The sequence below is a fragment of the Ranitomeya imitator genome, chromosome 6 (assembly GCF_032444005.1).
Source record: "Ranitomeya imitator isolate aRanImi1 chromosome 6, aRanImi1.pri, whole genome shotgun sequence".
In the NCBI taxonomy this organism is placed as follows: Eukaryota; Metazoa; Chordata; class Amphibia; order Anura; family Dendrobatidae; genus Ranitomeya; species Ranitomeya imitator.
The window spans coordinates 575,691,992-575,715,642 of record NC_091287.1 but is presented as its reverse complement, the minus strand read 5'-3'; the positions used below and the strand labels follow the sequence as shown (position 1 = coordinate 575,715,642).

Below are 23,651 nucleotides of genomic sequence, written 5' to 3'. Positions count from 1 at the left end.
TTCAGTTTTTATTCTTTTACTATTGATATAGTTGAAGAACAGTTTGGGATTAGTTTTACTCTCCTTAGCAATGTGCTTCTCTGTTTCCTTTTTGGCAGCTTTAATTAGTTTTTTAGATAAAGTATTTTTCTCCCTATAGTTTTTTAGAGCTTCAATGGTGCCATCCTGCTTTAGTAGTGCAAATGCTTTCTTTTTACTGTTAATTGCCTGTCTTACTTCTTTGTTTAGCCACATTGGGTTTTTCCTATTTCTAGTCCTTTTATTCCCACAAGGAATAAACCGCTTACACTGCCTATTTAGGATGTTCTTAAACATTTCCCATTTATTATCTGTATTCTCATTTCTGAGGATATTGTCCCAGTCTACCAGATTAAGGGCATCTCTAAGCTGGTCAAACTTTGCCTTCCGAAAGTTCAATGTTTTTGTGACTCCCTGACAAGTCCCCCTAGTGAAAGACAGGTGAAACTGTACAATATTGTGGTCGCTATTTCCTAGATGCCCGACCACCTGCAGATTTGTTATTCTGTCAGGTCTATTAGATAGTATTAGGTCTAAAAGTGCTGCTCCTCTGGTTGGATTCTGCACCAATTGTGAAAGATAATTTTTCTTGGTTATTAGCAGAAACCTGTTGCCTTTATGGGTTTCACAGGTTTCTGTTTCCCAGTTAATATCCGGGTAGTTAAAGTCCCCCATAACCAGGACCTCATTATGGGTTGCAGCTTCATCTATCTGCTTTAGAAGTAGACTTTCCATGGTTTCTGTTATATTTGGGGGTTTGTAACAGACCCCAATGAGAATTTTGTTACCATTTGTTAGAATCCTCCTCCAGCTGGAACTGGAAAAATGGCTCCAAAATTCTATGAAAGATTCTTTGTTTGGTTTTTGTAAGATATTATGCACAATGTTTACGTTAAGAACACGAAAATATATATTCGTATTCCCACTCGGTGTATCTACCCATCCCTTGAAACTCGGGCTTCTAACTCCGTCTGGTAAAGAAGTAGGGTTTTCTCTGTAAATATGTATCCCAGATAGGACATATTTGATCTCATTAGCATGCTCACGTTAATCCGAGATGAATGATGGGTTTGTTAGGACTATGACATGTTTTGTAGCGGAGTTATCGAAATTAGATATAGATTAGAATAAAATGAGTTAACTGAAGAGGTAGGAGGGACTAGGTGATCCAACCCCTTTCTGGGATGTTACAGGCTTGGCTATAACTGTCTGCACACATCCCCAGCTTCCTTCTTGTCCTATTTTCCTGGAAGAGCTGAGCACATCCCATGAGCTGGGACGTATGGAAAACTGCCCTAGCCTGGGTGCCTGCCATGATTTGAACATGTGAGTGTTATCTTTTCTCCTTTATTCCCTTTATGTTATAATTACCCGTGCACATATTTGCAATTGTCTCATTTGTAACATCTGTATAAAATATTTTTGATAAAGCACTGCCTAATTTTTATGGAATATAATATTTAATATTAGTTCGTTCTCCTGTTCTAAACCGTACCCCAAGTCTTCTGAAGGGAAATACGCTACTGTTGTGTTGGGTTAGATTCGGACCCGTTTAATCGAAGCTGGTGGCAGCGAGAGTGTGCCGACTTTTGGGTTATGCTGAAGTGAATGCGGCGTTGATAATTATTGTTCCTGCCTGAGTGGGAGTAGTTATCGCGTCGCTGCAGCGTGCCCAATAGCCAGTACATAGCAGGCAGCCTTTCTGGCGACTAATTACCCAGGGTGCAGTACCTATTCTGACCTGAGAGTAAGGGGGGCGCCAGAGAGCTGCAATTGTTAAGTGGAACTGTAAGCGGGATATACATAAATCCCTGCAGTTTGTGATCTATTGAAAGCAGTGGGATACCTAGAATGAGCCCCTGCTGTAAACTAAGAGGGCAATAGCCTTGTGTGTGTTTTCTCATCACATTGTTAGCAGTGGAGGGATAACTAAGATAAGCCCCCCTGCACATGTGATAGCCGTCTGTTGGCCCAAAGCCACCCCAACCCGTGACGTAGGGGTGACGGTCACGGTGTGAATTGTGACAAATTGGTGGCAGCGGTCAGGGGATTCCTGACACAGGTGATAGTGCTGGCCTTCCACCTGAGAAGGGGTTGTGGCTTTATACTGGAGCCAGGGCTGCCGACTGAAGTCTTTGTGACTAGCTGTAATGTAGATCCCCAGTCCCACAGTGTACCTCCTATCCGAAACTTGTACAGAGGGGACCATGTGACCTACACTCGCCACTGGAGTGAGAGAGAATGGTATGCCAAGAGAGTCAAACGATGCGCGCTTGTGGTCGCGCCATCTACGGTCACGACCGAAACTGGTGACGGTACTCCGCCGACCCCCGACCTCGCAGGACCCAGCACTACTACTCCGGCGTGTGGTGTACTGCTTGCGGAATCTGCCACCAGCACCGCCATTCGTACCCAGACCACTACTGACTTGATGATGCCTGAGAGACAATTCAAAGACGTTAAGACAGTGCTGGGCGATGGCACAAGGCCAGACCTTCCCCGGTCGGGAAGTGGTCACTACCGGCTGATGTCCTGTCACCTGCTATAGAAATAAACCTCGGAAACCTGAAACTGTAAATAGTTAATTGTTTATCTTCCTGCTGTTTTGCTGCTAGTACCCGTCTAGGGTTAATTCTTAAAGGGGTCCCTTTGTTTACCCGGGATCCCTATCATTTTATTTTGCACAAGTTCATCACTGTTTAAAAGACTGCCGAATCATGGACGGTGAATGGTTCACAAACTGTTTTGTAAATAGTTTGCACCTTCTTAAAGGTGCCCTCTACTGGTTTTACAAAGAAAGAAGGCTTTGTGAAGAGACTGTTTTTGAATACAACACAGAAATTCTTACTTTCCAACAGACTTGCAGATAGAGAGAATCTGCACTACCTCAAAGAGACTTGATTCCCTCTTAAAGGGAATGTTCATGTGTTGCACTTAAGTATAATGTTACCTTAAGAAAGTTAAATTGTAATAATGTTGAGACTTAGGAAATGTTAATAATGTTACTAGAGATTGAGGACAGGAAAAGTTGGAAGCCGAATTCCAGCACAGTGAACCCGTAGGGGTTAGAGAGTCCTCCTGAGAACCATAGAAAGATGGTTGATTGCGACAATGGCAGTAGGCCCAGCCAAGGAGCTAGGCGGTCCTGCATTTGTGAAGTTAGAAAAATAAAGAAAAAGTTGAGTTTGCATTGTAGTACTTTACAGTAAGCCTTTAGTGGGTTCAACCTATACGACTTTAAAGGAGAAGTTAAATTATTGTTCAGAATTTGCACTTCGTAGAATACCCGGCAGGGTACCAGAAATGATTTATAATCAGAGTGTTATTTAAAATATTTAACCTTGTTTTTGTTTGTAACGTTCAAGTGTCCTCACCTCCCATAAAGGGAAGCACTGTTATATTTACTTGTTTCAAGCATTCCAAAATTTTGTATGTCTTTTGCTAACATGTATTGTTTTTTTTCTTCCCAGTCCAGGAGTACTGGATTTAACCGGGGGGGAGTGCAGCGCCCCAGAGACCTGGTTGTTGCAGTGGTGTCGCTCTGCCACTAAGGGGAGTGATGGTACGTCTGATGGCACTAAAGGAGTTCATCTGACCAGGTATCACAAGCACACATTATACTTCACACTCCGGCCACTAGGGGGAGCAAAAGGTTTTATTTATTAGGCCACTCCTCACACTGGTAAAAATAGGGGTTGGATAGGAAGTTAGACAGAAGCTGACTGGGTTTTGCCTAGGCAACATCCCGTGGCAGGGGGTGTTGCGGGGGAGACTTCAGGGAAGTCCCTGTCAGGTGTGGGAACCTGGCACAGAGCGACCACCGCACAAGAGCTGACACTCAGAAGGAATCACAGGGGACGTATGAGAACAGAGCGACCACCGCACAAGAGCTGACACTCAGGAGGAATCACAGGGGACGTATGAGCACAGAGCGACCAGTACAAGAGCTGACACTCAGAAGGAATCACAGGGGACGTATGAGAACAGAGCGACCACCGCACAAGAGCGGACACTCAGGAGGAATCACAGAGGACGTATGAGCACAGAGCGACCACCGCACAAGAGCTGACACTCAGGAGGAATCACAGGGGGCGTATGAGCACAGAGCGACCACCGCACAAGAGCTGACACTCAGGAGGAATCACAGGGGGCGTATGAGCACAGAGCGACCACCGCACAAGAGCTGACACTCAGGAGGAATCACAGGGGACGTATGAGCACAGAGCGACCACCGCACAAGAGCTGACACTCAGGAGGAATCACAGAGGTCGTATGAGAACAGAGCGACCACCGCACAAGAGCTGACACTCAGGAGGAATCACAGAGGACGTATGAGCACAGAGCGACCACCGCACAAGAGCTGACACTCAGGAGGAATCACAGAGGACGTATGAGCACAGAGCGACCACCGCACAAGAGCTGACACTCAGGAGGAATCACAGGGGACGTATGAGAACAGAGCGACCACCGCACAAGAGCTGACACTCAGGAGGAATCACAGAGGTCGTATGAGAACAGAGCGACCACCGCACAAGAGCTGACACTCAGGAGGAATCACAGAGGACGTATGAGCACAGAGCGACCACCGCACAAGAGCTGACACTCAGGAGGAATCACAGAGGACGTATGAGCACAGAGCGACCACCGCACAAGAGCTGACACTCAGGAGGAATCACAGAGGACGTATGAGCACAGAGCGACCACCGCACAAGAGCTGACACTCAGGAGGAATCACAGAGGACGTATGAGCACAGAGCGACCACCGCACAAGAGCTGACACTCAGGAGGAATCACAGAGGACGTATGAGCACAGAGCGACCACCGCACAAGAGCTGACACTCAGGAGGAATCACAGGGGACGTATGAGAACAGAGCGACCACCGCACAAGAGCTGACACTCAGGAGGAATCACAGAGGACGTATGAGCACAGAGCGACCACCGCACAAGAGCTGACACTCAGGAGGAATCACAGAGGACGTATGAGCACAGAGCGACCACCGCACAAGAGCTGACACTCAGGAGGAATCACAGAGGACGTATGAGCACAGAGCGACCACCGCACAAGAGCTGACACTCAGGAGGAATCACAGAGGACGTATGAGCACAGAGCGACCACCGCACAAGAGCTGACACTCAGGAGGAATCACAGGGGACGTATGAGCACAGAGCGACCACCGCACAAGAGCTGACACTCAGGAGGAATCACAGAGGACGTATGAGCACAGAGCGACCACCGCACAAGAGCTGACACTCAGGAGGAATCACAGAGGACGTATGAGCACAGAGCGACCACCGCACAAGAGCGGACACTCAGGAGGAATCACAGAAGACTATGAGCACAGAGCGACCACCGCACAAGAGCTGACACTCAGGAGGAATCACAGGGGACTATGAGCACAGAGCGACCAGCACACAAGAGCTGACACTCAGGAGGAATCACAGAAGACTATGAGCACAGAGCGACCACCGCACAAGAGCTGACACTCAGGAGGAATCACAGGGGACTATGAGCACAGAGCGACCAGCACAAGAGCTGACACTCAGGAGGAATCACAGATCAGAGAACGCGCCTTATGTATGGTCGTAGGCATGCATCTGACGTATGGCTTATAGGGGATGCAGGTCATGCATGGTTGGAGGATACATTTCAAAAACCTGACCTGCACATCCAAACATAGACTGAGTGTGAACAGGTGCTGAACCCAGAGTCGCCAACTCGTATATAGTTAAATAAATAGGGCAGCACACTGCAGCGCCAAAACATGCAAACTTGAAAAAACGAAATTTGAACTGCATTACTGCACTAGAAATATGAAAAATGAGAGCTTTTAGTGCACAAAATTTATTTAACTATATACGAGTTGGCGACTCTGGGTTCAGCACCTGTTCACACTCAGTCTATGTTTGGATGTGCAGGTCAGGTTTTTGAAATGTATTCTTTAGCCTCCTGATCGTGCACTCCCCGCCTCCTAGCTTCAGGTGTTTTAATTATAGTAGGTCCAATACCCCTCCACATAGAGAGAGAATTTGAGTCCAAGAAGAGGTTTCACATGTACCCATTCAGATGGAGACGTTTATTCTCAGTGAGGTAGGTCAAGCGTAGGACCTCGTATAAGAGAGATGCCTTAACGTGGCTACGAGGTACACATAAAATTGGCCATTTTTGTGCGCTAAAAGCTCTCATTTTTCATATTTCTAGTGCAGTAATGCAGTTCAAATTTCGTTTTTTCAAGTTTGCATGTTTTGGCGCTGCAGTGTGCTGCCCTATTTATTTAACATGCATGGTTGGAGGGACACATCTGACTAAAGAGTGATGGGAGGTTCGGGGGGACACATCTGATTATGGGGTGATGGGAGGTTCGGGGGGACACATCTGATTATGGGGTGATGGGAGGTTCGGGGGGACACATCTGATTATGGGGTGATGGGAGGTTCGGGGGGGACACATCTGATTATAGAGTGATGGGAGGTTCCGGGGGGGACACATCTGACTATAGAGTGATGGGAGGTTTGGGGGGGTAACACATCTGATTATGGGGTGATGGGAGGTTCCGGGGGGACACATCTGACTATAGAGTGATGGGAGGTTTGGGGGGGACACATCTGATTATGGGGTGATGGGAGGTTCGGGGGGACACATCTGAATATGGGGTGATGGGAGGTTCAGGGGGGGGACACATCTGATTATGGGGTGATGGGAGGTTCGGGGGGACTCATCTGATTATGGGGTGATGGGAGGTTCGGGGGGACACATCTGATTATAGTGATGGGAGGTTCGGGGGGGACACATCTGATTATGGGGTGATGGGAGGTTCGGGGGCGACACATCTGATTATGGGGTGATGGGAGGTTCGGGGGGACACATCTGATTATGGGGTGATGGGAGGTTCGGGGGGGACACATCTGATTATGGGGTGATGGGAGGTTCGGGGGACACATCTGATTATGGGGTGATGGGAGGTTCGGGGGGGACACATCTGATTATGGAATGATGGGAGGTTCGGGGGGACACATCTGATTATGGGGGGATGGGAGGTTCGGGGGACACATCTGATTATAGTGATGGGAGGTTCGGGGGGGGACACATCTGATTATGGTGTGATGGGAGGTTCGGGGGGGACACATCTGATTATAGTGATGGGAGGTTCGGGGGGGCACATCTGATTATGGGGGGATGGGAGGTTCGGGGGGACACATCTGATTATAGTGATGGGAGGTTCGGGGGGGGACACATCTGATTATGGTGTGATGGGAGGTTCGGGGGGGACACATCTGATTATGGTGTGATGGGAGGTTCCGGGGGGGACACATCTGACTATAGAGTGATGGGAGGTTTGGGGGGGTAACACATCTGATTATGGGGTGATGGGAGGTTCCGGGGGGACACATCTGACTATAGAGTGATGGGAGGTTCGGGGGGACACATCTGATTATGGTGTGATGGGAGGTTCGGGGGGACACATCTGATTATGGGGTGATGGGAGGTTCGGGGGACACATCTGACTATAGTGATGGGAGGTTCGGGGGGGGACACATCTGACTATAGAGTGATGGGAGGTTCGGGGGGACACATCTGATTATGGGGTGATGGGAGGTTCGGGGGACACATCTGATTATGGGGTGATGGGAGGTTCGGGGGGGACACATCTGATTATGGAATGATGGGAGGTTCGGGGGGACACATCTGATTATGGGGTGATGGGAGGTTCGGGGGACACATCTGATTATAGTGATGGGAGGTTCGGGGGGGGGACACATCTGATTATGGTGTGATGGGAGGTTCGGGGGGGACACATCTGATTATAGTGATGGGAGGTTCGGGGGGGGGCACATCTGATTATGGGGGGATGGGAGGTTCGGGGGGACACATCTGATTATAGTGATGGGAGGTTCGGGGGGGGACACATCTGATTATGGTGTGATGGGAGGTTCAGGGGGGACACATCTGATTATGGGGGATGGGAGGTTCGGGGGGGACACATCTGATTATGGGGTGATGGGAGGTTCGGGGGACACATCTGATTATGGGGTGATGGGAGGTTCGGGGGGGGACACATCTGATTATGGAATGATGGGAGGTTCGGGGGGACACATCTGATTATGGGGTGATGGGAGGTTCGGGGGACACATCTGATTATAGTGATGGGAGGTTCGGGGGGGGGACACATCTGATTATGGTGTGATGGGACGTTCAGGGGGGGACACATCTATTTATAGAGTGATGGGAGGTTCGGGGGGGGACACATCTGATTATGGGGGATGGGAGGTTCGGGGGGGGACACATCTGATTATAGTGATGGGAGGTTCGGGGGGGACACATCTGATTATAGTGATGGAAGGTTCGGGGGGGAACACATCTGATTATGGTGTGATGGGAGGTTCGGGGGACACATCTGATTACAGTGATGGGAGGTTCGGGGGGGACACATCTGATTATAGTGATGGGAGGTTCGGGGGGACACTTCTGATTATAGTGATGGGAGGTTCGGGGGGGGACACATCTGATTATAGAGTGATGGGAGGTTCGGGGGGGGGACACATCTGATTATGGTGTGATGGGAGGTTCAGGGGGGACACATCTGATTATGGGGGATGGGAGGTTCGGGGGGGACACATCTGATTATGGGGTGATGGGAGGTTCGGGGGACACATCTGATTATAGTGATGGGAGGTTCGGGGGGGGACACATCTGATTATAGAGTGATGGGAGGTTCGGGGGGACACATCTGATTATAGTGATGGGAGGTTCGGGGGGACACATCTGATTATGGGGTGATGGGAGGTTCGGGGGACACATCTGATTATAGTGATGGGAGGTTCGGGGGGACACATCTGATTATGGGGGATGGGAGGTTCGGGGGGGACACATCTGATTATGGTGTGATGGGAGGTTCAGGGGGGACACATCTGATTATGGGGGATGGGAGGTTCGGGGGGGACACATCTGATTATGGGGTGATGGGAGGTTCGGGGGACACATCTGATTATGGGGTGATGGGAGGTTCGGGGGACACATCTGATTATAGTGATGGGAGGTTCGGGGGGGGGACACATCTGATTATGGTGTGATGGGACGTTCAGGGGGGGACACATCTATTTATAGAGTGATGGGAGGTTCGGGGGGGGGGACACATCTGATTATGGAGGATGGGAGGTTCGGGGGGGAACACATCTGATTATAGTGATGGGAGGTTCGGGGGGGACACATCTGATTATAGTGATGGGAGGTTCGGGGGGGGAACACATCTGATTATGGTGTGATGGGAGGTTCGGGGGACACATCTGATTATAGTGATGGGAGGTTCGGGGGGGACACATCTGATTATAGTGATGGGAGGTTCGGGGGGACACTTCTGATTATAGTGATGGGAGGTTCGGGGGGGACACATCTGATTATAGAGTGATGGGAGGTTCGGGGGGGGACACATCTGATTATGGTGTGATGGGAGGTTCAGGGGGGACACATCTGATTATGGGGGATGGGAGGTTCGGGGGGGACACATCTGATTATGGGGTGATGGGAGGTTCGGGGGACACATCTGATTATAGTGATGGGAGGTTCGGGGGGGACACATCTGATTATAGAGTGATGGGAGGTTCGGGGGGACACATCTGATTATGGGGTGATGGGAGGTTCGGGGGGACACATCTGATTATAGTGATGGGAGGTTCGGGGGGACACATCTGATTATGGGGTGATGGGAGGTTCGGGGGGACACATCTGATTATAGTGATGGGAGGTTCGGGGGGGACACATCTGATTATAGTGATGGGAGGTTCGGGGGGGACACATCTGATTATGGGGGGATGGGAGGTTCGGGGGGACACATCTGATTATGGTGTGATGGGAGGTTCGGGGGGACACATCTGATTATGGGGTGATGGGAGGTTCGGGGGACACATCTGACTATAGTGATGGGAGGTTCGGGGGGGGACACATCTGATTATAGAGTGATGGGAGGTTCGGGGGGACACATCTGATTATGGGGTGATGGGAGGTTCGGGGGACACATCTGATTATGGGGTGATGGGAGGTTCGGGGGACACATCTGATTATAGTGATGGGAGGTTCGGGGGGGGACACATCTGATTATGGTGTGATGGGAGGTTCGGGGGGGACACATCTGATTATAGTGATGGGAGGTTCGGGGGGGGACACATCTGATTATGGGGGGATGGGAGGTTCGGGGGGACACATCTGATTATAGTGATGGGAGGTTCGGGGGGGACACATCTGATTATGGTGTGATGGGAGGTTCAGGGGGGACACATCTGATTATGGGGGATGGGAGGTTCGGGGGGGACACATCTGATTATGGGGTGATGGGAGGTTCGGGGGACACATCTGATTATGGGGTGATGGGAGGTTCGGGGGGGACACATCTGATTATGGAATGATGGGAGGTTCGGGGGGACACATCTGATTATGGGGTGATGGGAGGTTCGGGGGACACATCTGATTATAGTGATGGGAGGTTCGGGGGGGGACACATCTGATTATGGTGTGATGGGACGTTCAGGGGGGGACACATCTATTTATAGAGTGATGGGAGGTTCGGGGGGGGGACACATCTGATTATGGGGGATGGGAGGTTCGGGGGGGGACACATCTGATTATAGTGATGGGAGGTTCGGGGGGGAACACATCTGATTATGGTGTGATGGGAGGTTCGGGGGACACATCTGATTATACTGATGGGAGGTTCGGGGGGGGACGCATCTGATTATAGTGATGGGAGGTTCGGGGGGACACTTCTGATTATAGTGATGGGAGGTTCGGGGGGGGACACATCTGATTATAGAGTGATGGGAGGTTCGGGGGGACACATCTGATTATGGGGGATGGGAGGTTCGGGGGGGACACATCTGATTATGGGGTGATGGGAGGTTCGGGGGACACATCTGATTATGGGGTGATGGGAGGTTCGGGGGACACATCTGATTATAGTGATGGGAGGTTCGGGGGGGACACATCTGATTATGGTGTGATGGGACGTTCAGGGGGGGACACATCTATTTATAGAGTGATGGGAGGTTCGGGGGGGGACACATCTGATTATGGGGGATGGGAGGTTCGGGGGGGGACACATCTGATTATAGTGATGGGAGGTTCGGGGGGGACACATCTGATTATAGTGATGGGAGGTTCGGGGGGGGAACACATCTGATTATGGTGTGATGGGAGGTTCGGGGGACACATCTGATTATAGTGATGGGAGGTTCGGGGGGGGACACATCTGATTATAGTGATGGGAGGTTCGGGGGGACACTTCTGATTATAGTGATGGGAGGTTCGGGGGGGACACATCTGATTATAGAGTGATGGGAGGTTCGGGGGGGGACACATCTGATTATGGTGTGATGGGAGGTTCAGGGGGGACACATCTGATTATGGGGGATGGGAGGTTCGGGGGGGACACATCTGATTATGGGGTGATGGGAGGTTCGGGGGACACATCTGATTATAGTGATGGGAGGTTCGGGGGGGGGACACATCTGATTATAGAGTGATGGGAGGTTCGGGGGGACACATCTGATTATGGGGTGATGGGAGGTTCGGGGGGACACATCTGATTATAGTGATGGGAGGTTCGGGGGGACACATCTGATTATGGGGTGATGGGAGGTTCGGGGGACACATCTGATTATAGTGATGGGAGGTTCGGGGGGACACATCTGATTATGGGGGATGGGAGGTTCGGGGGGGACACATCTGATTATGGTGTGATGGGAGGTTCGGGGGGACACATCTGATTATGGTGTGATGGGAGGTTCGGGGGGGACACATCTGATTATGGGGGATGGGAGGTTCGGGGGGACACATCTGATTATGGAATGATGGGAGGTTCGGGGGGGGACACATCTGATTATGGGGGGATGGGAGGTTCGGGGGGACACATCTGATTATAGTGATGGGAGGTTCGGGGGGGACACATCTGATTATGGGGTGATGGGAGGTTCGGGGGGGTCACATCTGATTATGGGGGGGATGGGAGGTTCGGGGGGACACATCTGATTATAGTGATGGGAGGTTCGGGGGGACACATCTGATTATAGTGATGGGAGGTTCGGGGGGGGACACATCTGATTATGGGGTGATGGGAGGTTCGGGGGGGACACATCTGATTATGGGGTGATGGGAGGTTCGGGGGGACACATCTGATTATGGGGTGATGGGAGGTTCGGGGGGGACACATCTGATTATGGGGTGATGGGAGGTTCGGGGGGGACACATCTGATTATGGAATGATGGGAGGTTCGGGGGGACACATCTGATTATGGGGTGATGGGAGGTTAGGGGGACACATCTCATTATAGTGATGGGAGGTTCGGGGGGGGGACACATCTGATTATGGTGTGATGGGAGGTTCGGGGGGGACACATCTGATTATAGTGATGGGAGGTTCGGGGGGGGCACATCTGATTATGGGGGGATGGGAGGTTCGGGGGGACACATCTGATTATAGTGATGGGAGGTTCCGGGGGGGGGGGGACACATCTGATTATGGTGTGATGGGAGGTTCAGGGGGGACACATCTGATTATGGGGGATGGGAGGTTCGGGGGGGACACATCTGATTATGGGGTGATGGGGAGTTCGGGGGGGACACATCTGATTATGGGGTGATGGGAGGTTCAGGGGGGACACATCTGATTATGGAATGATGGGAGGTTCGGGGGGACACATCTGATTATGGGGTGATGGGAGGTTCGGGGGACACATCTGATTATAGTGATGGGAGGTTCGGGGGGGGACACATCTGATTATGGTGTGATGGGACGTTCAGGGGGGACACATCTATTTATAGAGTGATGGGAGGTTCGGGGGGGGGACACATCTGATTATGGGGGATGGGAGGTTCGGGGGGGACACATCTGATTATGGGGTGATGGGAGGTTCGGGGGGACACATCTGATTATGGGGTGATGGGAGGTTCGGGGGGACACATCTGATTATGGGGTGATGGGAGGTTCGGGGGGGACACATCTGATTATGGGGTGATGGGAGGTTCGGGGGGGACACATCTGATTATGGAATGATGGGAGGTTCGGGGGGACACATCTGATTATGGGGTGATGGGAGGTTCGGGGGGACACATCTGATTATAGTGATGGGAGGTTCGGGGGGGGCACATCTGATTATGGGGTGATGGGAGGTTCGGGGGGACACATCTGATTATGGGGTGATGGGAGGTTCGGGGGACACATCTGATTATGGGGTGATGGGAGGTTCGGGGGGGGACACATCTGATTATGGAATGATGGGAGGTTCGGGGGGACACATCTGATTATGGGGTGATGGGAGGTTCGGGGGACACATCTGATTATAGTGATGGGAGGTTCGGGGGGGACACATCTGATTATGGTGTGATGGGAGGTTCGGGGGGGACACATCTGATTATAGTGATGGGAGGTTCGGGGGGGGGCCCATCTGATTATGGGGGGATGGGAGGTTCGGGGGGACACATCTGATTATAGTGATGGGAGGTTCGGGGGGGGACACATCTGATTATGGTGTGATGGGAGGTTCAGGGGGGACACATCTGATTATGGGGGATGGGAGGTTCGGGGGGGACACATCTGATTATGGGGTGATGGGAGGTTCGGGGGGGACACATCTGATTATGGAATGATGGGAGGTTCGGGGGGACACATCTGATTATGGGGTGATGGGAGGTTCGGGGGACACATCTGATTATAGTGATGGGAGGTTCGGGGGGGGACACATCTGATTATGGTGTGATGGGAGGTTCGGGGGGGACACATCTGATTATGGGGGGATGGGAGGTTCGGGGGGACACATCTGATTATGGGGTGATGGGAGTTTTGGGGGACACATCTGATTATAGTGATGGGAGGTTCGGGGGAGGACACATCTGATTATAGAGTGATGGGAGGTTCGGGGGGACACATCTGATTATGGGGTGATGGGAGGTTCGGGGGGACACATCTGATTATAGTGATGGGAGGTTCGGGGGGACACATCTGATTATGGGGTGATGGGAGGTTCGGGGGGACACATCTGATTATAGTGATGGGAGGTTCGGGGGGACACATCTGATTATGGGGGATGGGAGGTTCGGGGGGGACACATCTGATTATGGTGTGATGGGAGGTTCGGGGGGGGACACATCTGATTATGGGGGATGGGAGGTTCGGGGGGACACATCTGATTATGGGGGATGGGAGGTTCGGGGGGACACATCTGATTATGGTGTGATGGGAGGTTCGGGGGGACACATCTGATTATGGTGTGATGGGAGGTTCGGGGGGGACACATCTGATTATGGGGGATGGGAGGTTCGGGGGGACACATCTGATTATGGAATGATGGGAGGTTCGGGGGGGGACACATCTGATTATGGGGGGATGGGAGGTTCGGGGGGACACATCTGATTATAGTGATGGGAGGTTCGGGGGGGGACACATCTGATTATGGGGTGATGGGAGGTTCGGGGGGAGGTCACATCTGATTATGGGGGGATGGGAGGTTCGGGGGGACACATCTGATTATAGTGATGGGAGGTTCGGGGGGACACATCTGATTATAGTGATGGGAGGTTCGGGGGGGACACATCTGATTATGGGGTGATGGGAGGTTCGGGGGGGACACATCTGATTATGGGGTGATGGGAGGTTCGGGGGGACACATCTGATTATGGGGTGATGGGAGGTTCGGGGGACACATCTGATTATGGGGTGATGGGAGGTTCGGGGGACACATCTGATTATGGAGTGATGGGAGGTTCGGGGGGGACACATCTGATTATGGGGTGATGGGAGGTTTGGGGGGGACACATCTGATTATGGAATGATGGGAGGTTCGGGGGACACATCTGATTATAGTGATGGGAGGTTCGGGGGGGACACATCTGATTATGGTGTGATGGGAGGTTCAGGGGGGACACATCTGATTATGGGGGATGGGAGGTTCGGGGGGGACACATCTGATTATGGGGTGATGGGAGGTTCGGGGGACACATCTGATTATAGTGATGGGAGGTTCGGGGGGGGACACATCTGATTATGGTGTGATGGGAGGTTCAGGGGGGACACATCTGATTATGAGGGATGGGAGGTTCGGGGGGGGGACACATCTGATTATGGGGTGATGGGAGGTTCGGGGGACACATCTGATTATGGGGTGATGGGAGGTTCGGGGGGACACATCTGATTATAGTGATGGGAGGTTCGGGGGGGGACACATCTGATTATGGTGTGATGGGACGTTCAGGGGGGGGACACATCTATTTATAGAGTGATGGGAGGTTCGGGGGGGCACACATCTGATTATAGTGATGGGAGGTTCGGGGGGGACACATCTGATTATAGTGATGGGAGGTTTGGGGGCACACATCTGATTATAGTGATGGGAGGTTCGGGGGGACACATCTGATTATAGTGATGGGAGGTTCGGGGGGACACATCTGATTATAGTGATGGGAGGTTCGGGGGGGGACACATCTGATTATGGGGTGATGGGAGGTTCGGGGGACACATCTGATTATAGTGATGGGAGGTTCGGGGGGACACATCTGATTATAGAGTGATGGGAGGTTCGGGGGGACACATCTGATTATAGAGTGATGGGAGGTTCGGGGGGACACATCTGATTATGGGGTGATGGGAGGTTCGGGGGGGGACACATCTGATTATAGAGTGATGGGAGGTTCGGGGGGACACATCTGATTATGGGGTGATGGGAGGTTCGGGGGACACATCTGATTATAGTGATGGGAGGTTCGGGGGGGACACATCTGATTATAGAGTGATGGGAGGTTCGGGGGGACACATCTGATTATGGGGTGATGGGAGGTTCGGGGGGACACATCTGATTATGGGGTGATGGGAGGTTCGGGGGGGACACATCTGATTATGGGGTGATGGGAGGTTCGGGGGACACATCTGATTATGGGATGATGGGAGGTTCGGGGGGGACACATCTGATTATATAGTGATGGGAGGTTCGGGGGGGGGGACACATCTGATTATGGGGTGATGGGAGGTTCGGGGGACACATCTGATTATGGGGTGATGGGAGGTTCGGGGGGACACATCTGATTATAGTGATGGGAGGTTCGGGGGGGGACACATCTGATTATGGTGTGATGGGACGTTCAGGGGGGGGACACATCTATCTATAGAGTGATGGGAGGTTCGGGGGGGGGACACATCTGATTATGGGGGACGGGAGGTTCGGGGGGGGACACATCTGATTATGGGGTGATGGGAGGTTCGGGGGGGCACACATCTGATTATAGTGATGGGAGGTTCGGGGGGGACACATCTGATTATAGTGATGGGAGGTTTGGGGGCACACATCTGATTATAGTGATGGGAGGTTCGGGGGGACACATCTGATTATAGTGATGGGAGGTTCGGGGGGACACATCTGATTATAGTGATGGGAGGTTCGGGGGGGGACACATCTGATTATATAGTGATGGGAGGTTCGGGGGGGACACATCTGATTATGGGGTGATGGGAGGTTCGGGGGGACACATCTGATTATAGTGATGGGAGGTTCGGGGGGGGACACATCTGATTATGGGGTGATGGGAGGTTCGGGGGACACATCTGATTATAGTGATGGGAGGTTCGGGGGGACACATCTGATTATAGAGTGATGGGAGGTTCGGGGGGACACATCTGATTATGGGGTGATGGGAGGTTCGGGGGGACACATCTGATTATGGGGTGATGGGAGGTTCGGGGGGACACATCTGATTATGGGGTGATGGGAGGTTCGGGGGGGGACACATCTGATTATAGAGTGATGGGAGGTTCGGGGGGACACATCTGATTATGGGGTGATGGGAGGTTCGGGGGACACATCTGATTATAGTGATGGGAGGTTCGGGGGGGACACATCTGATTATAGAGTGATGGGAGGTTCGGGGGGACACATCTGATTATGGGGTGATGGGAGGTTCGGGGGGACACATCTGATTATGGGGTGATGGGAGGTTCGGGGGGGACACATCTGATTATGGGGTGATGGGAGGTTCGGGGGGGACACATCTGATTATGGGGTGATGGGAGGTTCGGGGGACACATCTGATTATATAGTGATGGGAGGTTCGGGGGGGGGACACATCTGATTATGGGGGGATGGGAGGTTCGGGGGGGGGGGACACATCTGATTATGGGATGATGGGAGGTTCGGGGGGGGACACATCTGATTATGGGGTGATGGGAGGTTCGGGGGGGTCACATCTGATTATGGGGGGATGGGAGGTTCGGGGGGACACATCTGATTATGGGGTGATGGGAGGTTCGGGGGGACACATCTGATTATAGTGATGGGAGGTTCGGGGGACACATCTGATTATAGTGATGGGAGGTTCGGGGGGGACACATCTGATTATAGAGTGATGGGAGGTTCGGGGGGACACATCTGATTATGGGGTGATGGGAGGTTCGGGGGACACATCTGATTATAGTGATGGGAGGTTCGTGGGGGACACATCTGATTATAGAGTGATGGGAGGTTCGGGGGGACACATCTGATTATGGGGTGATGGGAGGTTCGGGGGGACACATCTGATTATAGTGATGGGAGGTTCGGGCGGACACATCTGATTATGGGGGATGGGAGGTCCGGGGGGGGACACATCTGATTATGGGGGATGGGAGGTTCGGGGGGGACACATCTGATTATAGTGATGGGAGGTTCGGGGGGGGGACACATCTGATTATAGTGATGGGAGGTTCGGGGGACACATCTGATTATAGTGATGGGAGGTTCGGGGGGACACATCTGATTATAGAGTGATGGGAGGTTCGGGGGGACACATCTGATTATGGGGTGATGGGAGGTTCGGGGGGACACATCTTATTATAGTGATGGGAGGTTCGGGGGGACACATCTGATTATGGGGGATGGGAGGTTCGGGGGGGGGGACACATCTGATTATGGGGTGATGGGAGGTTCGGGGGGACACATCTGATTATGGGGTGATGGGAGGTTCGGGAGGACACATCTGATTATAGTGATGGGAGGTTCGGGGGGACACATCTGATTATGGGGTTGGGAGGTTCGGGGGGGACACATCTGATTATAGAGTGATGGGAGGTTCGGGGGGACACATCTGATTATAGAGTGATGGGAGGTTCGGGGGGACACATCTGATTATGGGGTGATGGGAGGTTCGGGGGGACACATCTGATTATAGTGATGGGAGGTTCGGGGGGACACATCTGATTATGGGGGATGGGAGGTTCGGGGGGGACACATCTGATTATGGGGTGATGGGAGGTTTGGGGGGGGACACATCTGATTATGGGGTGATGGGAGGTTCGGGGGACACATCTGATTATAGTGATGGGAGGTTCGGGGGGGGACACATCTGATTATGGTGTGATGGGAGGTTCGGGGGGGACACATCTGATTATAGTGATGGGAGGTTCGGGGGGGGGCCCATCTGATTATGGGGGGATGGGAGGTTCGGGGGGACACATCTGATTATAGTGATGGGAGGTTCGGGGGGGGACACATCTGATTATGGTGTGATGGGAGGTTCAGGGGGGACACATCTGATTATGGGGGATGGGAGGTTCGGGGGGGACACATCTGATTATGGGGTGATGGGAGGTTCGGGGGGGACACATCTGATTATGGAATGATGGGAGGTTCGGGGGGACACATCTGATTATGGGGTGATGGGAGGTTCGGGGGACACATCTGATTATAGTGATGGGAGGTTCGGGGGGGGACACATCTGATTATGGTGTGATGGGAGGTTCGGGGGGGACACATCTGATTATAGAGTGATGGGAGGTTCGGGGGGGACACATCTGATTATGGTGTGATGGGAGGTTCGGGGGGGGACACATCTGATTATGGGGGGATGGGAGGTTTGGGGGACACATCTGATTATAGAGTGATGGGAGGTTCGGGGGGACACATCTGATTATAGTGATGGGAGGTTCGGGGGGGGACACATCTGATTATATAGTGATGGGAGGTTCGGGGGGGACACATCTGATTATGGGGTGATGGGAGGTTCGGGGGGACACATCTGATTATAGTGATGGGAGGTTCGGGGGGGGACACATCTGATTATGGGGTGATGGGAGGTTCGGGGGACACATCTGATTATAGTGATGGGAGGTTCGGGGGGACACATCTGATTATAGAGTGATGGGAGGTTCGGGGGGACACATCTGATTATGGGGTGATGGGAGGTTCGGGGGGACACATCTGATTATGGGGTGATGGGAGGTTCGGGGGGACACATCTGATTATGGGGTGATGGGAGGTTCGGGGGGGGACACATCTGATTATAGAGTGATGGGAGGTTCGGGGGGACACATCTGATTATGGGGTGATGGGAGGTTCGGGGGACACATCTGATTATAGTGATGGGAGGTTCGGGGGGGACACATCTGATTATAGAGTGATGGGAGGTTCGGGGGGACACATCTGATTATGGGGTGATGGGAGGTTCGGGGGGACACATCTGATTATGGGGTGATGGGAGGTTCGGGGGGGACACATCTGATTATGGGGTGATGGGAGGTTCGGGGGGACACATCTGATTATGGGGTGATGGGAGGTTCGGGGGACACATCTGATTATATAGTGATGGGAGGTTCGGGGGGGGGGGACACATCTGATTATGGGGGGATGGGAGGTTCGGGGGGACACATCTGATTATGGGATGATGGGAGGTTCGGGGGGGGACACATCTGATTATGGGGTGATGGGAGGTTCGGGGGGGTCACATCTGATTATGGGGGGATGGGAGGTTCGGGGGGGACACATCTGATTATGGGGTGATGGGAGGTTCGGGGGGGGACACATCTGATTATAGTGATGGGAGGTTCGGGGGACACATCTGATTATAGTGATGGGAGGTTCGGGGGGACACATCTGATTATAGAGTGATGGGAGGTTCGGGGGGACACATCTGATTATGGGGTGATGGGAGGTTCGGGGGACACATCTGATTATAGTGATGGGAGGTTCGGGGGGGACACATCTGATTATAGAGTGATGGGAGGTTCGGGGGGACACATCTGATTATGGGGTGATGGGAGGTTCGGGGGGACACATCTGATTATAGTGATGGGAGGTTCGGGGGGACACATCTGATTATGGGGGATGGGAGGTTCGGGGGGGGACACATCTGATTATGGGGTGATGGGAGGTTCGGGGGGGGGACACATCTGATTATAGTGATGGGAGGTTCGGGGGACACATCTGATTATAGTGATGGGAGGTTCGGGGGGACACATCTGATTATAGAGTGATGGGAGGTTCGGGGGGACACATCTGATTATGGGGTGATGGGAGGTTCGGGGGGACACATCTGATTATAGTGATGGGAGGTTCGGGGGGACACATCTGATTATGGGGGATGGGAGGTTCGGGGGGGGGGACACATCTGATTATGGGGTGATGGGAGGTTCGGGGGGACACATCTGATTATAGTGATGGGAGGTTCGGGGGGACACATCTGATTATGGGGTTGGGAGGTTCGGGGGGGACACATCTGATTATAGAGTGATGGGAGGTTCGGGGGGACACATCTGATTATAGAGTGATGGGAGGTTCGGGGGGACACATCTGATTATGGGGTGATGGGAGGTTCGGGGGGACACATCTGATTATAGTGATGGGAGGTTCGGGGGGACACATCTGATTATGGGGGATGGGAGGTTCGGGGGGGACACATCTGATTATGGGGTGATGGGAGGTTCGGGGGGGGACACATCTGATTATAGTGATGGGAGGTTCGGGGGACACATCTGATTATAGTGATGGGAGGTTCGGGGGGACACATCTGATTATAGAGTGATGGGAGGTTCGGGGGGACACATCTGATTATGGGGTGATGGGAGGTTCGGGGGGGACACATCTGATTATAGTGATGGGAGGTTCGGGGGGACACATCTGATTATAGTGATGGTAGGTTCGGGGGGACACATCTGATTATAGTGATGGGAGGTTCGGGGGGACACATCTGATTATGGGGGATGGGAAGTTCGGGGGGGACACATCTGATTATGGGGTGATGGGAGGTTCGGGGGGGGACACATCTGATTATAGTGATGGGAGGTTCGGGGGACACATCTGATTATAGTGATGGGAGGTTCGGGGGGACACATCTGATTATAGAGTGATGGGAGGTTCGGGGGGACACATCTGATTATGGGGTGATGGGAGGTTCGGGGGGGACACATCTGATTATAGTGATGGGAGGTTCGGGGGGGACACATCTGATTATGGGGTGATGGGAGGTTCGGGGGGACACATCTGATTATAGTGATGGGAGGTTCGGGGGACACATCTGATTATGGGGGATGGGAGGTTCGGGGGGACACATCTGATTATAGTGATGGGAGGTTCGGGGGGGGACACATCTGATTATGGGGTGATGGGAGGTTCGGGGGGGGACACATCTGATTATAGTGATGGGAGGTTCGGGGGACACATCTGATTATAGTGATGGGAGGTTCGGGGGGACACATCTGATTATAGAGTGATGGGAGGTTCGGGGGACACATCTGATTATAGTGATGGGAGGTTCGGGGGGGACACATCTGATTATAGAGTGATGGGAGGTTCGGGGGGGACACATCTGATTATAGTGATGGGAGGTTCGGGGGGACACATCTGATTATAGAGTGATGGGAGGTTCGGGGGGACACATCTGATTATGGGGTGATGGGAGGTTCGGGGGACACATCTGATTATAGTGATGGGAGGTTCGGGGGGGACACATCTGATTATAGAGTGATGGGAGGTTCGGGGGGGACACATCTGATTATAGAGTGATGGGAGGTTCGGGGGGACACATCTGATTATAGAGTGATGGGAGGTTCGGGGGGGACACATCTGATTATGGGGTGATGGGAGGTTCGGGGGGACACATCTGATTATGGGGGGATGGGAGGTTCGGGGGGACACATCTGATTATAGTGATGGGAGGTTCGGGGGGACACATCTGATTATAGTGATGGGAGGTTCGGGGGGACACAGCTGATTATGGGTGATGGGAGGTTCGGGGGGACACATCTGATTATGGGGGGATGGGAGGTTCGGGGGGACACATCTGATTATAGTGATGGGAGGTTCGGGGGGACACATCTGATTATAGTGATGGGAGGTTCGGGGGGACACAGCTGATTATGGGGGATGGGAGGTTCGGGGGGACACATCTGATTATGGGGGGATTGGAGGTTCGGGGGGACACAGCTGATTATGGGGGATGGGAGGTTCGGGGGGACACATCTGATTATGGGGGGATTGGAGGTTCGGGGGGGACACATCTGATTATGGGGTGATGGGAGGTTCGGGGGGGACACATCTGATTATGGGGGGATTGGAGGTTCGGGGGGACACAGCTGATTATGGGGGATGGGAGGTTCGGGGGGACACATCTGATTATGGGGGGATTGGAGGTTCGGGGGACACATCTGATTATGGGGTGATGGGAGGTTCGGGGGACACATCTGATTATAGTGATGGGAGGTTCGGGGGGACACTTCTGATTATAGTGATGGGAGGTTCGGGGGGGACACATCTGATTATGGGGTGATGGGAGGTTCGGGGGGGACACACGCAGGTGTATAGGGCCACATGTTGGTGTCCGGGGCCCTCTCGCTCACAGGTGCAGATGCCACACTCCGCTCGGCTCTGCAGTGCTGTAGGGGAAGGGTTAATTACTGCCCCCATCCTTCCCTGTGCTGCGGCTTCTGTACCATTATTATTGGGGCAGTGACCCCCAACACCAGGCCTCACTGCGACCTCCCCATCACCCACTCACCGCAGCATCAGCATCCAGAGACCACCGCAAGATCCATCCACAGCAGAGCCTGAAGAGCTGGGGGGCACGGGCCCGCCCACACACTCTGCCCGCCCACACAGCAGCGCCGACCACGCCCCTAGCCGCATCACAGGCCAGAGATACACACCGGGGGAGGAGCCGGGAGCCGCCTACACAGCAGCGCCGACCACGCCCCTAGCGGCATCACAGGCCAGAGATACACACCGGGGGAGGAGCCGGGGCCGCCCACACAGCAGCGTCGACCACGCCCCTATAGGTATCACACGGCCAAGGATACACTCCGGGGGGAGGAACCAGAATCCTGGATCCGCCCACACTGCAGCGCCAACCACTCCCCTAGCGGCATCACAGCCAAGGATACACCGGGGGAGGAGCCAGAAACTGGGAGCCGCCCACACACAACAGAGCCAGCTACGCCCCTAGCGGCATCACCCAGACACTCAGCCAGGAATAGAGAGCGACTGACAGGAGAGAGAGAGAGAGAGAGACAGCAGAGAGGGCGACTGACAGGAGAGAGAGAGAGACAGCAGAGAGCGACTGACAGGAGAGAGAGAGAGAGACAGCAGAGAGAGCGACTGACAGGAGAGAGAGCGACAGCAGAGAGGGCGACTGACAGGAGAGAGAGAGAGAGACAGCAGAGAGAGCGACTGACAGGAGAGAGAGCGACAGCAGAGAGGGCGACTGACAGGAGAGAGAGAGAGAGACAGCAGAGAGAGCGACTGACAGGAGAGAGAGAGAGACAGCAGAGAGAGCGACTGACAGGAGAGAGAGAGAGACAGCAGAGAGAGCGACTGACAGGAGAGAGAGAGAGACAGCAGAGAGCGACTGACAGGAGAG

At 53.0% G+C, this 23,651-nt stretch overlaps 1 protein-coding gene across 2 annotated transcripts in view; it reads right to left on the bottom strand.

The window, feature by feature from the left end:
• Positions 1 to 22,899, bottom strand: part of LOC138643272 (plectin-like) — a 554,763-nt gene extending 531,864 nt beyond the window's left edge. Inside the window, exon 1 of one of the 2 annotated variants that reach the window (XM_069732195.1) lies at positions 22,794 to 22,899. The gene's annotated coding sequence lies outside the window, so the exon portion shown is untranslated. The remainder of the gene's footprint in view (positions 1 to 22,793) is intronic. The other variant, XM_069732204.1, reaches the window with a different exon arrangement.
• Between the last annotated feature and the right edge of the window lie 752 nt (positions 22,900 to 23,651).